The sequence below is a fragment of the Anser anser genome (assembly GCF_964211835.1).
Source record: "Anser anser genome assembly, contig: HAP1_SCAFFOLD_34, whole genome shotgun sequence".
Taxonomy (NCBI): Eukaryota; Metazoa; Chordata; class Aves; order Anseriformes; family Anatidae; genus Anser; species Anser anser.
In genome coordinates this window covers 903,011-912,913 of record NW_028154129.1, presented here as the reverse complement: position 1 = coordinate 912,913, position 9,903 = coordinate 903,011, and the positions used below count along the sequence as shown (strand labels likewise).

Below are 9,903 nucleotides of genomic sequence, written 5' to 3'. Positions count from 1 at the left end.
TAGGGAGCCGATGGAGGAAATGGTGTTTCATAGTGTGTAGGCGTCGGGATAGTCCGAGTATCGTCGGGGTATTCCTGCTAGGCCTAGGAAGTGCTGGGGGAAGAACGTTAGGTTTACTCCTGTAAATATTACCCCGAAGTGGGCTTTTGCTCATGTTTGGTGTAGGGTAAACCCAGTGAGTAGTGGGAATCAGTGAGTAAATCCTGCTAGAATGGCAAAGACGGCGCCTATGGATAGGACGTAGTGGAAGTGGGCAACTACGTAGTACGTGTCGTGCAGGGCGATGTCTAGGGAAGAGTTTGCAAGAACGATTCCTGTTAATCCTCCGATGGTAAATAGGAAGATAAATCCTAGAGCTCATAGTATTGGGGGGGTCTCATTTGATTGTTCCTCCGTGCAGGGTGGCTAGTCAGCTAAATACTTTGATTCCGGTAGGGATGGCAATGATTATAGTGGCTGATGTAAAGTAGGCTCGGGTATCAACGTCTATTCCTACTGTAAACATGTGGTGAGCTCAGACGATGAATCCTAGGAAGCCGATGGATAGTATGGCTCAGACTATTCCCATGTAGCCGAAGGGCTCCTTTTTGCCTGAGTAGTACGTGACTACGTGTGAGATGATTCCGAACCCCGGTAGGATCAGAATATAGACTTCTGGGTGTCCGAAGAATCAGAATAGGTGTTGGTACAGGATTGGGTCTCCTCCTCCAGCGGGGTCGAAGAATGTGGTGTTTAGGTTTCGATCAGTTAGTAATATTGTAATACCGGCGGCGAGTACGGGGAGTGATAGAAGGAGTAGGATGGCGGTAATTAGTACGGATCAGACAAATAGTGGGGTTTGGTATTGTGAGAGTGCGGGGGGTTTTATGTTGATGGCTGTGGTGATAAAGTTGATGGCCCCAAGGATGGAGGAGATACCGGCTAAGTGGAGTGAGAAGATAGCCAGGTCTACTGAAGCTCCGGCGTGGGCAAGGTCACCTGCTAGGGGAGGGTAGACAGTTCAGCCTGTGCCGGCGCCAGCTTCTACAGTGGATGAGGCTAGTAGGAGGAGGAATGATGGGGGGAGGAGTCAAAAGCTTATGTTGTTTATTCGCGGGAATGCTATGTCGGGGGCACCGATTATGAGGGGGACTAATCAGTTGCCGAATCCTCCGATCATGATGGGTATGACTATAAAGAAGCTTATTACAAAGGCGTGAGCGGTAACGATTACATTGTAAATTTGGTCGTCGCCTAGGAGAGTTCCTGGTTGTCCTAGTTCTGCGCGGATTAATAGGCTGAGTGCGGTGCCGACTATTCCTGCTCATGCCCCGAAGATGAGGTACAGGGTGCCAATATCCTTATGGTTAGTGGAAAATAGTCATCGGTTGATGAAGGTGACGGGTAAGATGGCTGAGTGTTGAAGCGTTAGGCTGTAGTCCTTTTTACAGAGGTTTAATTCCTCTTCTTATCGGCTCTGTAGTGAAATTCATGTTGAGTTGCAAGCTCATCGATGCGCACTAGGGTGCGTCAGGGTCTTTGTAGGCAGAAGCCAATTGGTTTAGGCATTTAGCTGTTAACTAGAGTTTTGTGGGATCGAAGCCCATCTGTCTAGGGAGGCTTTAGCTTAATTAAAGCGTCTGACTTGCATTCAGAAGATACAGGTTAATATTCTGTAAGTCTTAATGTGCAGAAACTAAGAGGGTTTAACTCTTATTTAAGGCTTTGAAGGCCTTCGGTTTGGGGTGTTATCCTAAGTTTCTAGACAATGGCATGTATTATTGGGGACAGGGGAAGTAAGAGGATTGATAGTGAGGCAAGGACCGCAGTAGGTGTGCTTGGGGCTTTGCTAGTGTATCATTGTTTTATGTGGTTAGAGGAGTTGGGGGGAAGGGTAATTGTTGAGTGGTATGCGAGGCGTAGGTAGAAGAAGAGGCTGAGCAGTGATAGCATGGCAATTGCCATGGCTGCTGGTGTTATTTCCTGTTTAGTTAGTTCTTGGATGATAAGTCACTTTGGTATAAAGCCTGTTAATGGGGGGAGGCCTGCTAGGGATAAAAGTACTAGTATTAGGGTGGCGTTTAGCACTGGGGTTTTTGTTCATGAGGTTGTGATCATGGATAGGTTAAGGGCTTTGATTTTGTTAAGGGCTAGGAATACGGCTGATGTTATGATTGTGTATAGGTAGAAGGTAAGTAAGGCCAATTTGGGGCTGTAAACTAGGATGATGGCGATTCAGCCTAAGTGGGAGATGGACGAGAAGGCTAGGATTTTGCGTGTTTGTGTTTGGTTCAGTCCTATTCAGCCTCCTAGTGCTGTTGAGGCTAGGGCCATGGCGGTGAGTAGAGCTGGGTCGAGGGATTTGGATGTTAGTAGGAGCAGGGTTAGTGGGGGGAATTTTATGAGGGTCGAGAGTAGCAGGGCTGTTATTAGTGGCGATCCTTGTAGTACTTCTGGGAATCAGAAGTGAAATGGCACTAGGCCCAGTTTAATAGCGATTGCTGCTGTCAGTAGTAGACAGGAGGTTGGGTGGTTTATTTGTGTGATGTCTCATTGGCCGGTGACTCAGGCATTGGTTATGCTAGAGAATAGGACCAGGGCGGAAGCAGCTGCTTGGGTTAGGAAGTATTTCGTTGCGGCTTCTACTGCTCGTGGGTGGTGGGATTTGGCAATTAGGGGAATGATGGCTAGTGCGTTGATCTCCAGTCCTGTCCAGGCCAGAACTCAGTGGTTGCTGGAAATTGTGATTGTGGTGCCCAAGATGAGGCTGAAGGTTATGATTGGGGTCGCGTAAGGGTTCATTAGTAGAGGAGGGGGTTAAACCATCATTTTCGGGGTATGGGCCCGATAGCTTGATTAGCTGACTCTACTAGAAAATAATATAAGGGAAGTATGGAGAATTTTGATTTCTCTTGTGTGGGTTCAATTCCTACTTTTCTAAGGTCAACAGGAAATGAGAGGGCTGTTATACCTCTATGTTCACTTTATCATAGTGACCCTTTGTAGTTCAGGCACATTTCCTTATGTAAGGAGGTAGGCCTGCATAGCAGATAGGTATGCTGATGTGTCAGAGGCACAGAGCTAGTGTGAGGGGTAGGAAGTTTTTTCATAGTAGGTGCATTAGTTGGTCATATCGGAATCGTGGGTATGAAGCTCGGACCCATAAGAAACCAGAAGATAGTAGGAGGACTTTTGTGGCTAGGATGACGGGGAATAGTTCTGTGGGTGGCCCTAGGGCGCTTGGGTTTAGGAATATGATGGCTGTAAGTGTATTTATTAGCATAATGTTCGCATATTCAGCTAGGAAGAATAAGGCGAAGGGTCCTGCGGCGTATTCAACGTTAAACCCTGAGACTAGCTCAGATTCACCCTCTGTGAGGTCAAAAGGAGCTCGGTTTGTCTCTGCTAGGGTGGATACGTATCATATTATTGCTAGGGGTCATGAGGAGAAAATGAAGTATAGAGGCTCCTGTGCGACGGCAAAGGAGCTGAGTGTGTAGCTTCCGCTTAGTATGATTATTGATAGCAGGATTATGGCCAGTGTCACTTCGTATGAAATGGTCTGTGCTACTGCCCGTAGGGCTCCGATTAGTGCGTATTTTGAGTTCGAGGCTCAGCCTGATCATAGGACTGAGTAGACGGCTAGGCTTGACATGGCTATTAGGAAGAGAACTCCGAGGTTTAGATCTGCTAGGGGAAATGGGAGTGGTAGTGGTGCTCAAGTGGTGAGGGCTAGGACAAGGGCTAGTATTGGTATCAGAATGAATAGAAGTGGGGAAGAGGTAGAGGGTCGGATGGGCTCTTTGGTAAATAGTTTCAGTCCGTCCGCAAATGGTTGAAGTAGGCCAAAAGGCCCGACAACGTTAGGGCCTTTGCGGGATTGTATGTAGCTTAGGATTTTCCGTTCTACTAGGGTTAGGAAGGCTACGGCAATCAGGATTGGGATGATGTATAGGAGGGATATAACGAGGCAGCTTAGTGTTGTTATTTGAATCATGGGTGAAGCTAGGGAGAGGATTTGAACCTCTGGGGAAAGGGCTTAAGCCTTCTGCACTTGCCGGGCTCTGCCACTCTAGCTGGTCCTTTTCTAGGATTGAAAGTGGTGGGGGAAGGCCCTCTTCACGGTTTAGTTGGTTTCACTGCTTAGAGGGGGGGGGCGTGCTTGTGGTATTGGCCCCACTTTCCCGGTCCTTTCGTACTGGGGAGAGTGTGTCATAGATAGAAACCGACCTGGATTGCTCCGGTCTGAACTCAGATCACGTAGGACTGTTAATCGTTGAACAAACGAACCCTTAATAGCGGCTGCACCATTAGGATGTCCTGATCCAACATCGAGGTCGTAAACCCCCCTGTCGATATGGGCTCTTGAGGGGGATTGCGCTGTTATCCCTGGGGTAGCTTGGTCCATTAATCAATTATATTGGGTCTGGTCACTGTTAGCACTTTGAGGGGTAGCTCTAGGTAAAGAGGTATGGTCTTGTTTTTGGAGGATTTGTTCTCCTCCAAGGTCGCCCCAACCGAAAAATATCGACCAGGCTCTGCGATGGTAGTGGCCCCAGTGGGGTTGATTGAGGATTCGCGGTGGTCGTTGATTTTTAAGTTCCACAGGGTCTTCTCGTCTTATGTTCACATCCCCGCTTTTGCACGGGGAGATCAATTTCACTGATTATCTGTGAGAGACAGTTAAGACCTCGTTTAGCCATTCATACAAGTCTCGATTTATGGGACAATTGATTGCGCTACCTTTGCACGGTTAGGATACCGCGGCCGTTAAACCTAAGTCACCGGGCAGGCATCACCTTCAATACTTGTTTAATTTGCTGAAGGCTATGTTTTTGGTAAACAGTCGGGCCTTATTAATTTGCCGAGTTCCTTTCACAGATTTTAATCGCTCTTATAGGCGCTCCTGAGTCGGGTTAACAGGGTTAGTTAATACGTGGTCTTGTAGGGGTTTTTGTATCTGTCTAGGTCTGTTAATAATGTTTCTATGTAAGCTTGCGCCGTTAGAGGGGTGTGGCCCTGAGTTACTTATTTTAGCATTAATTCTCCTATATTCATAGGTTGACCTGTTTGTGATAAGGGAATCATCTTATTTTGGTATTTTTAGGTGGTGGAGCTTTGACGCACTCTTTTTTGATGGCTGCTTTAGGGCCCACGGTAGGATCAGTAGTAAGAATTATCCGCTAGTCGAGGTTGTGTCCTTTTTTAATGGAGCTGTCCCTCCATTAAATAGCTCTTAATCATCTCATTAGGGTCCAGGATGTCCGGTAGGGAGGATTAAGGGGGAACTTAGATTCGTTTCACAGGTAACCAGCTATCACCCAGCTCGGTTGGCTTTTCACCTCTACTGACAAGTCATCCCACTCTTTTGCAACAGAGACGGGTTCGCTCTCTTTAACTGCTTGAAAGTAGCTCGCTTGGGTTTCGGGGGGGCAAACTTTAGTTCACTTTGCTTGGTTGTTCTCGCTAAACCATGATGCAAAAGGTACAAGGGTTGATCTTTGCTGTCTGTCGCTTTGATTGTTTCACTGCTATTTCATCTTTCCCTTACGGTACTGGGGTCTCTATCGCGTCTAAGTGTCTTTTCTATCGCCTATACTAAGACTGTAAAATGCTTTAGTTTAATTAGTTTAGTAAATTCTTTAGTTTTGGTGTACTATTTGTGTGGTTGAGCTAGAGGGGGGGCTTCAAGACGATCCGGTCTAGTAGATATCTTTCAGGTGTAAGCTGAGTGCTTTGGTGTTATAGCTACGTCTTGATATTCTAAGTACACCTTCCGGTACACTTACCTTGTTACGACTTACCTCATCTTCAGCGTATTTATGGTATTAGTTATGTGGGATGTGGCTTTTGAGGAGGGTGACGGGCGGTATGTACGTGCCCCAGGGCCGGCTTAAAGTAGGCTCTATTGTCCCACTTTACTGCTAAATCCGCCTTCCAGAAGTGGTTTCACGCTTCTTTCCGTGTGCCCTATGAATAGGGAATGTAGCCCATTTCTTCCACTCCATAGGCTATACCTTGACCTGTCTTATTAGCGGGGTGCTATTGTGTCCACTGTTGTGCTCTCATTCGAGGTGGGCTGGCGACGGCGGTATGTAGGCTGTGTTGGCAAGGGGTGGTTGGGTTAATCGGGGATTATCCCAATCCTGGTGGTTGCTGATTTCACGTGAGGAGTACGATTAATAAATCCGTCTGATACGAACTGCATGAGATATGTGGTGGAGAGTTGTTGTTGGAGCATGTCCTGTGAGCATTCATTAAAATGGGGTCTTGTTATGCGCTTGAGTGGAGTTGTATTGGGTGTTGTGGGGTATGGTCCTAGAACATTCATGCCGGGTGGTTTGGTAGGAGTGTGTTTAAGGGTTTAATGGCCGTGTACATGTATGGGTTTAGCACCTGCTTATAAGATAGTCCGTATATAATGTATATTACTGGTACTATAGTATGTATGTATATGGGGTATATAAATTTATGCACGAATATGCATAACCAAATACCCCCGCCTCGGGGGGGGAGGGGGGGGGGGGTTAAGCATAATGGCATAGATGGGGTAGAATTATTGGGGGCTTGCGGTTAGTTCCTGTAGTTGAGAACAATGGCGGCTTTTCGAGCCGCAGGCCTCGGGTAGTGTCCGGGCAGGAATAATGACTTATTTTATGTTTTTTTTAGGGATTTGCTTTGCGGTGGGTGTTTTGGGTGTGGCGTCGAATCCTTCGCCGTATTATGGGGTTGTTGGTTTGGTGTTAGCGTCTGTGGCGGGGTGCGGGTGGTTGCTGGGCCTTGGGGTTTCGTTCGTGGCTTTAGTGCTGTTTATGGTGTATTTGGGGGGTATGCTGGTGGTGTTTGTTTATTCAGTAGCTTTAGCAGCGGAGCCTTTCCCTGGGGCTTGGGGGGATTGACGGGTGATTGGATGTGCAGTAGCGTTTGTGGCAATTGTTTTTGGGGGGTTGGTGTTTGGGGGGTTTATGGGGGCTTGGAAGTTCGGGGTTTCTACTGTGAATAATGTTGGGGTGTTTGTTGTTCGGTCGGATTTTAGTGGAGTTTCCATGTTTTATTCACATGGGGCAGGGATGTTTTTAGTGGCGGGTTGGGGGCTGTTGTTGACTTTGTTTGTTGTATTGGAGCTTGTGCGGGGGTTGTCGCGGGGTGCTATTCGGGCGGTTTAGGGGTTAGGGTCAGAGAATAGTTTATTGAAAATGCCAGCTTTGGGAGCTGGAGATAAAGGTTTGAGTCCTTTTTTTCTGAGTTTGGGGTACTCTAAGAAGTGGTAAGTCTTCAATCTTTGGTTTACAAGACCAATGTTTTTATAAACTATTAGAGTATTTAGCAGTTGAGTATTTTGTTTTCTAGGGCGCTTGCGGCGGGGAGGAGAAATAGGAGGATAGTGAAGTAGGCGATTGAAGCGAGTTGGCCGATGATGATGAATGGGTGTTCGACGGGTTGGCTTCCTACTCATGTTAGGACGAGGAGGTCGGCGACTAGTACTCAGAATAGGAGCTGGGAGAGTGGTCGGAATGTTATTGCTCGTTGTTTTGATTTGTGCAGGAATGGGATTAGAAATAGGATCAGTACGGAGGCGGCCAGTGCTAATACGCCTCCTAGTTTATTTGGGATTGAACGTAGGATGGCGTAGGCGAATAGGAAGTATCATTCTGGCTTGATGTGTGGTGGGGTTACTAGTGGGTTTGCTGGGGTGAAGTTTTCTGGGTCTCCCAGGAGGTTAACCGCTCATGCTTCTTTCTTATGAGACGTTAGTAAACCAATTACATAGCCTTGTCAAGACTAAATCACAGGTAAAAATCCTGTACATCTCATGTGGCCAACCACTCCCAACTAGGATTCCAAGACGCCTCATCACCCATCATAGAAGAACTCGTTGAATTCCACGACCACGCCCTAATCGTTGCCCTAGCTATCTGCAGCCTAGTTCTCTACCTTTTAGCCCACATACTAACAGAAAAACTCTCGTCCAATGCTGTAGACGCCCAAGAAGTAGAGCTGATCTGGACAATCCTACCTGCTATCGTCCTGGTACTCCTCGCCCTCCCATCCCTACAAATCCTCTACATAATGGACGAAATCGATGAACCAGACCTCACCCTAAAAGCCATCGGCCACCAATGATACTGAAGCTACGAATACACAGACTTCAAAGACCTATCATTCGACTTCTACATAGTGCCCACCCCAGACTTACCCAACGGCCACTTCCGACTGCTAGAAGTTGACCACCGCGTAGTTATCCCAATAGAATCCCCCATCCGTGTGATCATTACTGCAGGAGACGTACTCCACTCCTGAGCAGTCCCAACGCTCGGAGTTAAAACAGACGCAATCCCAGGCCGACTAAACCAAACTTCATTCATTACCACCCGGCCTGGGATTTTTTACGGACAATGCTCAGAAATTTGCGGGGCTAATCACAGCTACATACCCATTGTAGTAGAATCAACCCCACTCCCACATTTCGAGGCCTGATCGTCCCTTCTATCATCATCCTAATCATTAAGAAGCTATGCAACAGCACTAGCCTTTTAAGCTAGCCAAAGAGGGACTTCCCCCTCCTTAATGATATGCCACAGCTTAACCCCGCACCATGATTTTCAATCATAGTTATAACCTGATTAACCCTAGCACTCCTCATCCAACCAAAACTACTAGCCTTCACCACAACCAACCCCCCATCAAATAAGACCTCCCTCACTACCAAACCCACACCATGATCCTGACCATGAACCTAAGCTTCTTTGACCAATTTTCCAGCCCCAATCTATTTGGCATCCCCTTAATCCTACTATCCCTACTCTTCCCAGCCCTACTATTCCCGTCCCCAAACAACCGATGAATCAACAACCGCCTTTCTACTATCCAAACATGACTCCTTCACCTAATCACAAAACAACTAATAGTCCCACTCAACAAAAATGGCCACAAATGAGCCATAATATTTACATCCCTAATAATCATACTTCTTACAATCAACCTTCTAGGCCTCCTTCCATATACATTCACCCCAACCACCCAACTATCTATGAACATAGCCCTAGCCTTCCCACTATGGCTCGCCACACTACTAACAGGCATGTTTAACCATGTACGTGCCCCAGGGCCGGCTTAAAGTAGGCTCTATTGTCCCACTTTACTGCTAAATCCGCCTTCCAGAAGTGGTTTCACGCTTCTTTCCGTGTGCCCTATGAATAGGGAATGTAGCCCATTTCTTCCACTCCATAGGCTATACCTTGACCTGTCTTATTAGCGGGGTGCTATTGTGTCCACTGTTGTGCTCTCATTCGAGGTGGGCTGGCGACGGCGGTATGTAGGCTGTGTTGGCAAGGGGTGGTTGGGTTAATCGGGGATTATCGATTGTAGAACAGGCTCCTCTAGGTGGGTTTGGGGCACCGCCAAGTCCTTAGAGTTTTAAGCGTTTGTGCTCGTAGTTCTCTGGCGGATACTTCGGTAAAGTAAGTATCAAGATTTAGGGCCAGGCATAGTGGGGTATCTAATCCCAGTTTGGGCCCTGGCTTTCGTGGGTTTAAATCAGTCGTTAGTTCCTAAGATCATCTTAATGGTGTGTTTAGGTGCATCTTGGGCTTATGACAGCTTAGTTGCATTTTGATCTTAGTTAGCTAGGATAGGCATTTTACCACTCTTTACGCCGTGTCAATAGGACGGTTGATTTGGGTTTCTTGTATGACCGCGGTGGCTGGCACAAGATTTACCAACCCTTGAAGTTAGGCTGTTGCTATAACTAAGTCAAGTTTGCACTCATTGCTTAATGTTAATTACTGCTGAATACCCGTGGGGGCGTGGCTTAGCGAGGCGTCTTGGGCTACTACTTGGGTGTGCCTGATACCCGCTCCTCAAGGCCTGTATGGGGGTAGGTGGTCGAGGGCGTTTACACTGGGGCGCGGATACTTGCATGTA

At 47.2% G+C, this 9,903-nt stretch overlaps 1 long non-coding RNA gene across 1 annotated transcript; it reads right to left on the bottom strand.

The window, feature by feature from the left end:
• Positions 1 to 5,737: 5,737 nt before the first annotated feature.
• On the bottom strand, positions 5,738 to 9,903 carry LOC310890711. Its single transcript, XR_014577281.1, has 2 exons — positions 9,123 to 9,903; positions 5,738 to 5,900 (listed from the first exon to the last, which is right to left on the bottom strand). It is a non-coding gene; the product is annotated as an uncharacterized lncRNA (long non-coding RNA).